Source organism: Apteryx mantelli, chromosome 19 (genome assembly GCF_036417845.1).
Source record: "Apteryx mantelli isolate bAptMan1 chromosome 19, bAptMan1.hap1, whole genome shotgun sequence".
Lineage (NCBI taxonomy): Eukaryota > Metazoa > Chordata > Aves > Apterygiformes > Apterygidae > Apteryx > Apteryx mantelli.
Window position 1 is genome coordinate 10,954,275 of NC_089996.1, and position 13,979 is coordinate 10,968,253.

Sequence of the window (13,979 nt, forward strand, 5' to 3'; positions counted from 1 at the left end):
TTTTATGAAAGGGATTATTATGCTATGGTTCAGTGTCATAGGGGAATTAGAATTGGAATCCAAAGCTCAATCTGGTGCAGTGGAGGAAAAAATACCAAAGGAGATAAATTTAAAATGCCATTTTTATGCTTGACTTTTTCTAATTCAGTACTATATCTCATTTTAAGTGTCTTCAAAATTTGAATTGTTCATATTTATGCACATAATTGACTAAAGCTTTCTAGTGTCTAAAGAGGCACCTATTCAGCATAGTTCTAGATTACTGTCTCTTTGGATAAAAATCTTCAGAAAAAAATTTGACTCTGAAATATTCTGAACCTTGTGATAGAGTGGGACTACATTACATTTTATAAAATTTTACATTCGGCACTTTTCATCATGAGCTCCCCAAATTGAAGTAAAGGGAGGTTAAGGGGACTTGTTTAAAGTCATTCTCTGAAAGGCTGAAGTAGAACTAGGAACTGTAAATCCGTATTCCTTCTGTTTACATGGAGTAATCTTATTTGAAAATGCCACATATTGACTTAAAAACGGACCTGGAGGTTCATTCCCAGTTTAACCTGCGTACAGGACTCCTGTATTCTTGCTAACTTTGAAGCACATATTCTGTGTCTATATTTATAGTGCATCCATCTCTAGTACTGCAGGAAAAACTACAAGCTTCCTTTCAGCTTAATACACTTCTGAAATTTAGACCTTTCCATCCTGGTGGATGTCTCTGCAGCCCTTGTATTCGTGATGTCACTTGACTGGTGCAGCGGACACGGACATGCTTGAGAGAAAATGAATGAAATTGCACATAACCATGGTGTTACGGTCTCCTGCTGCTATATATATGCCTGAGTGAGACTGACGGAGTTTATTGATGGTGAATGTAGAAAACAGGACCAAGATCTTTAATTTTGAAGTGACAGACATCCTTCCCTTGATGTTTCTTCTTATGGATCCATTTCCATTGTACCAAATGATTAATCATGACTTCTGTCACTTGGCCTGTTGGCTTCAGTAGCAGTACTGGAAAAGAATTCAGTATGGCTTGGAACCAATAATTCTGTATTTAGATTTGCTAATCGGTGATTCTTAAAATATAAAATGGCCAAAAATATCAATGACTGGGGATTTTGGAGCTTATAAATATGAGAAACCTTAATTTTGTCAGAGGAAAAAATTTTCAATGCTTTCTGGTCTCTGAAAAATATTAGCTAAATTGAAGAGCCTCATATTAATAATTGTTCTTAAACCGTAGTAATATTTTTTATTTGTGGTTGTACTGACTTATTTTATTTTTCTGAAGACATGCTGAGCACCCTATCTATTATTCTGAATAATCTAATTGTTGAACAGTTTACTTACTGTATTAAATGGTGACTGAGGTTCAGCAATTTCTTCTGGAAAAATATGACTGTTGACTAAAAAGATAACTGCCCGATAAAAGACAGCACTGGAATTATGTAGGTCTCACAATGTGCCATAACAGCAGCAAATGGATGACTCCTGAAGACTGCATGATATAAAGAACTGTGGTTGCAATCAGATATTAAGAAATGGCTGGTCATTAAACCAACATACGCTAATTTCATTAGATATCAATGAGGTTAATAAGTCCCTGTAAACTGGTCATTAGTATGTGGATAGCATTGACTGACTCTACTGTTCTCTAGTGAGGTGCATTTTAATTCCTCCAAGCATCAATCTGACCCCGTATCTCTCCTTGTTGTCAGGAGATAGCACCACCTTCTTCAGGTTTTATCTATTTTAGGATATAAAGGCTGACAGGATCCCAATATATTTTGATATATTTTTTTCCATATAGTATTATTTGCATTTATTTTTAGTAAGGTATTTTTGAGGCATCAACTTTGATTGACATCTCCCTATCAGAAAGATGGAGTTAAAAATCCTCTGTGTTTAAAGAAAATAAAGTAGTACCTTGAATTTTACACATCTCAGTGCCACATGATGGCACTGTCTGTTTCTGTTCATCTTAATGAACTTCAGAAAAACGTTTGCTTTACAGTAAAAAAAAAAAAAAAAAAAACCTGCTTGAAATCAGGATGTTTTATGCTGTAAAAACAGAAGAAATTTGACACCTTCCCATCTCCCCCATTTGATTCTTTACCTCTGACAAAAGGAATCTATTAAAGCTTTTTAGAGAAATCTGGGGAGAAGTCTTTTTAGGACCGAATCATGATCCCTTTGGGGCTGCTCAGAGTACTTAAGATAATGTGCTAACAAAAGTAATTTCACAGTGAGAAATCTGTCCAGATTTCTTTGCATGTTGATAACATGTTGATACCAATTTAACGGCAAGTGATATGTGAAGTATTGTCAGATCTGGTGTAAGCAATATGCTACTAAACATGAATCTTTCAGACATTGTAAACAAGAGGTTCAGACTGTAAATTGAGCCTGATAATAGAGGCAGTTAATTTTTTTCCTTCTATTTCTTCTCATTTCTCCTTTCTTTCTCATTTCTAGTGGCATGATTGCACTATCTGCTCTTTCTCATTTTGTCTGATACATTGTGCTATCTGTACTGTTGACCTGTCCTTCGCTCTACCTGTGTGACTTCCCTGGGACTAGTCAATTTGGCCAGTTGATATATTTGTCCTCAAGGATACTATCAAAGGCACCTACAAGACAATTTAAGTGCATCTTCTGTGAAATCTCTTGTAAATGTTTTACATGTGAAGGCTCAGTGTATTTACTGGAATTATATTAAATGTACATGAGTAGGTCAGTGAGTTTTCACGATGTGCAGTCTCACTTGGTTCTCTCCATAGTTGGTAATGGCGTAGAAGTACACTCCCTGCAAACAGGAATTGCAAAATGAAAGTTTGGATGATTGGCCACGGAAGATGTTTGTGAACCAGCTTCCTGATCCCAACAACTGCTGAAATCGCATGCTGAGCTGCTGCTCTGCCCCCTACAAGAGGGCAATAAAACTTCCAGGGAGACCATATACAAAATGTACCCCATTAATCGCCTTTCTAATCTATCTTTGAGGTCACACATGGAAGGTAAGATCTAGATGAAAAGATTCATTTGTTGTGTTTCTGGTTCTGTTGAAATTAGGAGGAAAGAATATGTTTATATCAGTGTATTCAGATTTCTTTCACTGTTCGTGCTGCTCATATGCATTTTGAAATACATCAAGTTATTGTAGGCGTCAAAGTACTGAACATCACTAATCCTATTTTAGTGTTTTTCTTTCTTTGATAGAAGTTATAATATTGCATTTTGAATGTCCTTGAGAAAGGCAGCTTATGATTTGTATGGTTCCCCAAAGGGAAACTTCAGCGTTATCTTGTTCAAACAATGCTTATTGCTTGAATTGTTAATGTGTTCATCGTTTATATAGGGTGAACCCTCCATACACTGTACTTCTGTAATTGGGCTTGTGGATTCACTAAAGTGTCTCTGATGCATTACTCTGTTTCTGGCCACTTGATGCTGTATTGCTAAAAGACTGAGATATAATTGCAAGATCTCTGGTCCATGGGGATAAAGTAAATGTGAGGCCAGAGGGTGGTGTCTGTTCTGCAGCTGTCCACCACCTCCAAAACTCCATTTTACATTTTAATAATGACTTTGTACTCAGAGTCCTTTGTCTTTCTTGAACTGAGGGGACCTTTCAAAATAGGGCTGATGGAATATACCTGCTTTGTTTTGCAGTTTGTGTGTTTATATCCCTTGAGGAAGGGAGCGAAGGGGCAGCAGTGGGGAGGCCTGTCTTTGCCTTGCTCCAGCTCTGGGATTGCCTGGTCCTGGGGCTGGAGAGGACCCCTGGGGGGCAGCCAGCAAGGGCAGGGTGCAGCCAGCTCTCTGAGGGGACGGAAAGAGGATTTTTCTGGAGAAATGGAGCAGCTGAGTGGAGGCTGTGGCAGGGTCCGAGGCTGCTGGATTGAGAGCACGGCTGGAGGCAAGGGTCTGCTCTGCAAGGATACAGTGGGCAGGGAGGGAGGTTTGTTTATAACCCCCCTTTTAATTTCATTCTCTTCACTGGTGGATCTGAGATCTGTCCTCTCTAAAAAGTTTGTTGTTCTAGGTCACTTAAAAGAAAGTTTTAAAGATTAAAAAATGTCTTGGGGTACTTGCTTAAGGAATTACAGGAATGGAGATAGCAGCTGCTGGCTGTTTCTGCTGAGCCAGGGGTTGAGTGGGTAAAGGGAACTGGTGTTTCTGGAAATCCCTGGGATCCCTCCTGCCCTTTGGTTCCTTCCCTTGTGTGTTTATGAGGCATAGCCTCTGTTACTAGCTGCCTTTCTTAATGTAACTTTTCTTCCTTTTTTTCTGATGTACTAAAAACTTTAAATTTTTCATAATAGAAGTTCCTTTTCACAATGAGCCCAGTTCACTCTTAATGTTCTGCTACCTTTAGTCTGAAAATTCATTCATTTAGATTTGTAGATTATGAAGCATTTGTGTTGTATGAAAGAGATAATAATCAGATGGGTTTGGCTGGGAGTTGAAGCTTCATACGTCATAAGGAAGATGAATAAAAAGCAGCTTGCAATACAAACTTCTCAGAAGTTCTCATCAGTTATGGGAGCTTCAGGAAAAGATGGGAAAAACCGTCAGGCTGAAGCTTTGCATTTCTCCTTTGTGGGTGGATCATCATTCTTCAGATGTGTACAGAGAAAAGGAGGAGGGAAACTGAAGTCTGAGTCCTCTGCTCATCTCGAATGTGGTAACAACAGGATTGTTTGGGAAGGCAAGGCTGGGAGGAAGCTATGCCGTCCCTGAGGTGAAGAGGAAAGTATTTGGGGAGGGTATAGGCCTCACTCTTTATTAGTGATAGGCTTAATGGAGTACATCCTGCTCCCTGGTGGTTATGAGGCAGGTAAAGGAGGGGGAGCCCACAGAACTGATGCCCCCCCTGCTTTAGTGCTTGGTGCACTGAGAAGAAGAACCTACTCTACATAATGCAGTTTTAAAATAACTAAACTCCCCCAAAGCAGTTAAACCAAACTAATGGGTCTCTTCTTTGTTTACGTGTGAGCCTTGCATGGAATAATTAGATTTTTCCCTTTTTGAAAGTGCTTATATTTTGAGTTGTGCTGTGAGAGTTCAAATACCATTCCCTGGCTGAAACTGTTCAGTACTTTTGAAAGATATTTCTGTTCTAGTTGCTTCTTTGGAAAAGGAGAGGCTGAAAGAGGCTCACTGGAAGCAACTAAGATGAGGGTGAAATAGGGAAAAGCTTCTGGTGGTATTTTGCTGTAGCCCCAGTGCTGTATGGACATAAGGTAAGACATGTAGGTGACAATTTATTAGAATAACTGACAGAGTTTGACAAAATTAGAGCAGATGTGGAGCACATGAGAACTGTGGTAGAACAGACCTCAGCAGAGCTAAGGAGGAAGTCTTCTAGATAACCCTAAACAGTAGGAATCTGTTATCTGCATGTGGTCCTTTTGATACAGTGAATCGTTAGGTTATTCATTTTTTTAGGTAACCGTTTCTGTATATGTACCTGCTAGCACATATTAAAATTGAAACGGTGACTAAAATGTAAATTCTTAAAATAAACCTCTCTCGCAGATAAGGTAGATGCTTTCAAAGAGACCAAAACACCATAAAAGGGAAGAGCAATCTTTGGTGGGTTTGGTACCTAGAAGGGACTCTGATCTAGAGAGAGACTTCTAAGGGTGTAAGTGTTGGTAGTTTTTTAGTTTTTACCTTTCAGCCTTAATGCTTCCCTTCTGTTGAAACCTGGTAGTGAAATTTAAGACTGAATTACTTTTGTCCCTTTAATGAGCATTACAGAGTTTTGGCTATTTCTCTCCTTCACAGTTCTTACTGGGAACCTTTCCAAGCTTCTGCCTCTGGGTTTTGTGGTTGTCAGAATTACAATATATTCATATTTCATGCTGGAGATGTGCTAAACTACACAATGAGTCTGAGAGCAAGGATCAAAATACTCAGTTGGTGGCATGGATAAAATGATGTTTTGCATGATAAATTTTATAACCACAGCAGAAAAGTCTCAGTTTCAGATTTGTGGTATCTCACTCTATGAAATACTCTAAACTCAGGGCAAGACATTCTGTGGGTAGTAATTTTAATAAAAAGATTTCTTTTTGTGGGTATTCTATGTGGCAGTGTGTGAATACTAACCAATATATTCTGAAGCAGGTATATTCAGTTTAAAACAATATATCTTTAAACATGATATGTATTTTATACCAAATATAATGAGTATTAGTATATTTTTAAATCAACAAATGCTAAATGCCGCTCCAAACTACTGTGTGTATATATACGTGTGTGTGTGTGTGTGTATTTTATATATATATATAAAAAATACACACACACTGTAGGTATATATACATTTTTCGAATTGGGATGAAATAAGGTTAAGGAATAGACTTCATTGTCAGAACTGCTAAATTCTTATCTTGGGCTGACTTGCTATGTGACTTCAGCTGTATTCTATGTGTCATCAAGTTTGTTTTCTGCTGGGGGAGGGGGGACATTAAATTATTCATAGTTTTTATATAAAACGTGCTCAGCTACTGCTTGATAATTGCTATTTAACTGATTCAGGCTGTCCAGGGATCCTCTGGCAGCAAATGGCTGAACAGTAAAGGCAACAAGCAAAGCCTTCAACTAGCCATCTGGGCTGCAGTGGATTATTTAAGTTTAGGTGGTGATAGGAAAAGAAATCCACTGGGCTTTTTTGTCTGTTTTGGTGGATCTAGGATAGATACAGGTTTGGGGCGGAACAGGATTAAAATCACTTCCGTGACTCCTATATAAGAGTCTGAAAGGCAGGAAAACAGCAAAATGGGAAATAGTATTTGATCAATGACTAGAAGCAATTGCCATTTCCCTGGGAAAGCATGGTCCTGCCCCTGCTGCACATCTGTTGGAGTCATGGAGCAGATGCTTGGAAGCAGCTCCCGTTACCCTTGGACCAGTATTTAGGTGCACAGGTCTGGGGGTTTGATTGCCTGAATAGGCAAAATAGTTTGAGCTTTTCGCTAGGACTCTACAACCTTGCTCTTTGGCAGCCAAAGCAAGAAATTATCGCTTAGAGTTCAAGGAGTGGCAAAAAGCATGCCATTTCCGAGATGGATTTATTCTGGAGCAGTGAATGCCAAGGAAGATAGGTTTCTGTGGCCATAAGATGGCAGTCACAGAGCAAACTTCAAACTGCAGCTCTTCTCTGCAGGATGCATGACAAAAACTAACACTGCGCTCCTTGAACTGCAAAGATGCCCATAAAATAAAAATGGCATGGCAGGTGGGCAAAGGTACTGTGCAACATATATGTGAAATATTATGTATTTGCTTAAACAGTATTTCTCCCCTAAAAACCACCAAGGTGTGGTACTGTGTGTAAATATAGACTCTTCATTGGTTGAGGCATTCACCAGAGAAAATTTCTTCCAGTTTATCTTCATCACTTTAATGACCGAGGCAAGCGGAAGGCAGTGGTATTATACTAATGTGTGTATAATGATTCCAGCATACTGTAGTTACTTTAAAACTATTTAATAGTGGTCTTTTTATTTCAGTTATTTCACCAGAGGCTGCACAAATTGTCTGATTGCTTTCATGCTTCAATCCTGAGGGAAAAAAAATCACTGTAAAAATTGGTTTAGAATGTTCCCTGTTAAACTATTTTCACGGGTCAGAGGCATGACGTGAAATATTTCTACAGAGAAAATAACAAGTTCTACAGTACGTCATTGCTGTAGGCTCCATTTTCACATCCTGCAAAATAGTTCCTCTCCTTTCTCCTTGTTTTCTTGCCGTGTGAATGGATATAGAAGTGTTATCAAAGTTGGCTGAGGTGTTGTGCGCTGATTTTGATGAAACTATTATAGAAACAACAGTTAGTGTTAGACTCTTCTGTAGGGATTTGAGTAGAGAGCCCATACAGTGTGATCACTGCATTAAAACACATCTCTCTCCATCTCGGGTCTGCTTCTCTTAATCTGCAAAGGTCAGACATCACTTCATGTGGCTGCAGAAATGAATTCAAGTTAAGGATACATCACAGAGGACGATATCCTCTGGAACAGAGATGTGCCATTTCAGAGTGCACAGTTGCTTCTTGATCTTGGTTGAAGTCCTGCTTGCCGCTGCCAGACTTCATGTGTACTGAGTCTCTGGGCTGCCTGTGCTTGTGCCCACCAGTTAGGGCAGCGCTGTGCCTGCCCACGGGTTAGTTGCCCCTCTAGAGAAGGGATTCAATGTTTTATAAGCACCTTCTCATGTAATTCCATTCCACTTTCAGCAGAACATGTTTGTGTCCCAAAAATAGGGATGAACCTAGCATCTGATACTGAGGAGTTTCTTCATGCCGTCACCTATCAGAAGAAATAGTTGCAAAAACTTTGCAAAAGCACAAAGAACAAAGAGGCAATAGGCTGTATTTTCCCCGTTTCATGTCCAAGGGAAGATAATGGTACAAGAAAGTACCTTCAGTAGACTGGCCACCAGATTACCCTCCAGACAGAGGGTTCCCTAGGAGTCCCGATATGACTCAATGTTTAGCAACACAGCTTGTTACTGCCTTCTAATATACTGGCAAATTAGTGTTGTTGAGTGACTCTTAACTTGGAAAATAGCCGAAGTTACCTATGACACTATTAAAATAAAAAGCACCTAATAAGATGTCTAGTCCATTTCTGTCTCATGTCTAATGTAGGCTGACATGGTGGGATAGTGAGGACATGAACAGGAGTATAAAAACTAGCTGATGCCAGGCCAGGCATCCTCTAGGCAGTAACATTTCACTGCTGGGTCAAAGCAGAGAGTGAGAGGGCTCTGTCTGCTCTAGAGCAAGATTTCTGTCAATATCCTCATCAACCAAGTGAGTCTGGGAGAATAATTAATAATTATACAAATAAGCAGTGGTGGAAGGAAGACCGGCGTGTTTCTCTGATATTTGCTTTGGCTTTTCCAACACTTTGAGCTTGTGCTTTGGAGGAATACCACACAAAGGCTTTCTAATCTCGCTCCTTTGCCTGCTGCCGTGATATTTTTATTTCTCAGGTGATTAATTCATTCAAGTTATAAACTAGCATCAGACTGAAACCCTGAAGAATGATGTTTTCTGGCTATATATGGAGCATGTGCAATATATGTAGGTTTTATATAGTCTTATAATAACTGGAGAAAAGACTGTTGCCATGCTGGCTTTTTCTCCACCATGGGTCTTTTCCTTTGGTTAGTTTCAGCCTCTGCTCTGCAGCCTGGAGCTTGCAGCACTGCTTCCTACTTTCCTTCCTGGACCTGTCAATTGGATGTTCTGGTCCGTGCACATGCTGAGAGTGACCAGAAAGACAACATAGTGGAGTAGAGGGGCAGAGGAGGTGTGGTGTGAAGAGAGAAGGGAAAAAACAGAACTCAAGAGCTGTATGTGGGGGCAGAATGGCAAAGAGGCAACTTTGCAGCCTGGGGAAAAGTTGAATCTAACAATAAATTATTTATGGACAATAAACATCGACAACCCCAAGTAAGTATCAATTCTAAATATTGATTTTTCAGTAAACATAAGGGCTGAACTCTGCCAAGCCTAAATATGAACAGTAACAGTGCTGGCATCTCCATCCTGTTCTATTAATGTCTCAAGTCCAACTAGCAGTGAGGACCCGTGGGATGGATTAGATTGAGTCTTTATGTCCATTCACCTATTTATCTCTGTCAGGCAGGAAAATGTGTGATATTTATGTTTATCTCTTGGAAGATGGACTAAAAATACTGGTGAGTTTCAACCAGTTTCTGACAGATTCCCATGTATTCAAGAAATCTGGAGCAAATTCTTAATTTATTTGAATGTTTACGCACATCTGTAACTTCCTAAGCACATGAGTAGTCTCACTGACTTCAGAGACTTGTACTTAAAATGAGTCACTTACTACAGTACCATGCTGACTGAAGGCCTAGCAGATGTGAAGGTCTCAAAAGAAAAACTTTCTCTTGGCTGGAACACAGCAGGTATGAAAGAATCAGATTCTCAAGGACTTGTCTTTTGGTTCCACTGTTCTGATTAAAAGGAATTACAGAAATAAAGTATTGCATTAAATCCCTTCCATTCTGTGAGATCCAAATTATAACCAAGCTAGGCAAAGTGAAAAGCTCAGGTTAAATTTGAACTCGGGACACACTTCCTTTATAACTTTCACCATAGCTACTACCCAGAGCATATCTCTCTTTTGTTTCCTTTTTGACATTGGATGTAATATGGCTCATGCTCCCTAATACAGCTGACACAATTTCAGGCTGATATGGTTGTCCTGGCAGTTTCAAGTCTAGCTTGAGCCATCAAGGCACAGTGACTCGTTACATGCTCATTTTTATCGTCTCCTGCTTTATTCTGTTGGAAGCTTACAGCAGAGGTTAAAAACATCATCTGCACTGGGACTCTTCTCCAGCTGCTAAGGGCTCATTTTATCCCTGACCCTTTATGATTCTAAAGCAAGCCTGCTTCATCTGTCACTGGCTTGAAAGGAAGCTTGGTTCTTAGACATGCTACATCATTTATTCCTGATTTTTCTTTCTGATCCAGTGGACTTGAAATCCATTCTATTTCCTGTTAATAAGGATTCTACCAGATGCACAGAAAGGGTAGGGACCTGTTGACATCAGAGAGAGGTCTGACCTCTGCTAGGCTGTTAGATTCTTCCCCCCCCGCGGTACGACATCAGTGATTGGAAAATAACCTGCAGAAGATTGAAGAAGAAATGTACTGTTTTAGATAATTAAAATGGTTACTTATTAGCTCTGGGTTGACTTTGTAAAGGGCTATACTGTGAGCATTTTGTATGTAGGTACACACAAACTTAGCAGTATTCAGTGTGTACTTTTTTAGTCCAAAGCTGCATTTATTTCTGTTACAGAGTTAGTTTGAGGTTGGTGGGAAGAGAAGCCTGAGGCTTATGCAGTAGAGCAAGCTTAGACATTACAATAAGAAGAATGGCAATAAACGTAGCTATAAAAGGGACTTTAAATCAGCAGTCACATCTTTTTTGCAGCCCTGAAAACATTTAAAATGTTTCCTTGGTCTTCTGCCACAACTGTTGTTTAGGTACAGTTAAGGACTTTACCTGTTTTGCAGCTTGTCCAGTTAAAATGTAGGCATTAAACATTGTCTGAGAGGTCTGTTGGAGCGCATCACTTCACTGTAAGGATTTATATTTGCAATAGCAATTGCAGTTCTCTTGAGGGTCCTTAAAAAGCTTTTTAAAAATATGAAAATAGGCCCAAATCATTTGAGCTTGCCTCAGAAATTGCACCTGTTCTTCTGCATTAGCTTAGCTGTCGTCTTTCATTGTCCATCATACAATCTGCGTTCATGTGATGCTAGACTGGGCACAGCTTCCCAAATCTCCTAGGTACTGTACTCACCAGAGCCAACAGTATACAGCTGTGCATCAGTTTTAGAAATGCAAGAATGTTTTGATGTATTTTTTTAGTGTCAAGGCTGGAACTTTAGTCTGAAGCTAAATAAGATACAAACCTGCGTTGAAAGAAAATTGGATTAAATGTCCATAGTGAATAAATTTGAAGAATGGCTGGCTTGCCTCCAAAATGCTACTTTCCAGAAGATGAACCCAGCAGTGGATGAACTCCCCCTCATTTCCTGTGGTCTGGGCCACACTCTTGCCAAGTTGTTTTCATTTGTATGCGGAGCAAAGCATTAAGCTCGGGACAAATGGAGCTCTCTGCAGAGGACATTAGTCCTTCCATGTGTGAAACAGATCTTCAAAAAACTGCAAAACAGAACTTTTCAACCTAGTTTGCTGAAGTCTGGCAACCTAGCAAAGTTGTTTCTGCCTGCTTCTCTTCTCATGGAGTAGTAATGCTGTTTCCTTTTAAAAAAACCCCTCCACCTTCAGCAGCTGCAGAGGCTATTTCTGAATTTTTCCAAATTAATCCATCTCAGAATCAGTAGAGCAAGCATACATCCCTCAAGCCATAGGTGTTGAATGTTGAAAAGAAAGCTTTTGTTTTGGCTTTCGCTGCTTGGATTCCTTCCGCAAACATATAGGATGAATAGACATGCATGATCACTTGGCTGTAAGTGCTGAAGCTCATGTTATAAAGGTATGGAGCCTGTTCAGAAGGTTTATGCCAGCTTCACTGGGGGACAAACGTGGAAATGGGTTAACTTGTGTTGGCAGCCTGTATAGGGCTAGAGATGCTCGCTTTCTGACAGAACCTTAGCCCTGCGCTGCAGGAATCCCATCTAAGTTCAAAAGCTGCCATCTCACTCACTGTCTTTCTTTTTTGTGGAAATTATTTGATGTTTGGGCCCTTAATGTTAAGGACCAGTTCATTACATTGCCTTCCACGTGGATCTTTGCCAACATACTGAGAGAAAAGGTACGTATCCCAGGGGTATGTTTCTTGCTTATGTTTTCAATAGGTGGAGTCAAAGGAAGTTGGCTGTAGGGAATGGCAGCTGTAAGGCAGTTCTAGCACAGATTAAGATGACATAGGCTAGAACATTAGGTCATCCTCAGAGGTGGCAGAGAGTATCTCATGTACAGCAAAGAAGAAAGAGAACCCGGAAACTCAACCTGTTTGATATTAGTCCAGCTCTTGCAATGACATACAAATGAGATCAGAGACAAAAGCTAACTCTGCTGGCTGACCCACATGATCATTTGTCTATGAAAACATTGGCTGGGTACGTTATTGCTTAAAGTGATGAAATCAGTAGCATGCCATAACAATTACATTTGGGTGCAATATTTTGTTTGCAGCTCAGGACGCTTTCTTACATTAACTTAATTATATATGATTTAAATTTCCTGCCTGTGTTTTCCAGTAAGGAAGATGGTCATAAAAAGTATCCAGGCAATGCAGGCCTAATGTCCTCCTTAACCCCTAAACCACATTTCCATTTTTAAGAATATTTAAACTCTGAAATGTTAAAATTAGGAAACATGATCTCATGAATAATAATCTCAGTTTACATAGTGTTGCACTGCAGTGTAACAACTTCATATGTTCAGTGAGAAAGAGTAATAGGATATTACTAGTTTGTATAGTACTTTGATTTTTGGTAATATATTGCTTACAATTCCAATTTGCTAAGATTGTAAAACTCTCTTTACTGAAACAAAGGTCTTTGTACAATATTAGGGGGAATTCTTACGTATTAGCTATTTCACTTCCTTTCTGTGCTACAGGATAATGTCTTTGATTCAATAAGTTGGAGGTGACCCTCATGCATACAGAGCTGAAATGTAGTAGATACTGTCTACTGAAATGAGTACTTTTTTTTTTTTATCAGCATTTATAACTTTAAGACTGGAGAAAATGGTGTTCTTTGAAATATTAGCTATGTCTGGACAGCTTAACCCAATCTCAGACTCCAGGAAGTACCTTTATATGTTTTGTATCAATGTGTAGAAGTCTTCAGCTTGCATTTTAGCTCTCTGTAGGTATCAGGCTACCTCTTGGGACCAGAGATGTTTCAACTGTCTCAACATAACCTATAGCCAGGATCTGAGTCCAGAAGAGGATTTTCTTATTGTTTTGTGCTCATGTAAAAAGTCTAAATGTAGTGTGCTTCAAAATAAAAGTAAATTTTAGAGCTGTTTGGACTGTTTATTTAGATTTTACCATGTTTTTGTTCTTGGAAATGAGTAAAATTTTTCGCATGGACTCAACAATCCAAACTGAGACAATACAGCAGGTTGTATGGTCCCTAGCAAGTCAATCCATGTCAATATGGTTTTGAAGTGAGCTGCTGTGGTTGCAGCCTCTCTGTGAGTAGTTCTAGTAAAGACTGAGTTCAGTTTTAGAAGCATGAACTCCTTGCCTGTCTTCCAGTATATGGCACCTGGAGACTCTGCGGTTATCGTACAGTCTGAATGCTGGTACATGAGACTTTGTCTGTCAAACTTGCCCTGTGGCCACAAATGTGAAGTATTTGGGTGTCATTTTTTCATTTAGGCTTTGCTGTAGTATTGTATATTCAGAGCCTTCTTGTTGGTTTCTGGAAGGAAAAT